We start from the raw sequence: 206 nt of genomic DNA, 5'->3' as shown, positions 1-206 counted from the left end.
GATCGCTAGGAGTCGATATACTCCCAAAAGTGTAGCACATATTATATATCAAGCCTCGACATACGAACACATAAGTGGCCTTTCTGATAAGCCCAATCAGCGCCAAAACAATTGTGTATCGCTAATTCCAGGAAAGCAATGTAGTTATCTGCTCTATTTTCCTGAAATCAATCTTGTATCCTCTACCAACATAGTCTGTAATCAGT

Source organism: Penaeus monodon, chromosome 29, assembly GCF_015228065.2.
Source record: "Penaeus monodon isolate SGIC_2016 chromosome 29, NSTDA_Pmon_1, whole genome shotgun sequence".
NCBI classification, from domain to species: Eukaryota; Metazoa; Arthropoda; class Malacostraca; order Decapoda; family Penaeidae; genus Penaeus; species Penaeus monodon.
Note: the sequence above shows the minus strand (reverse complement) of the source record.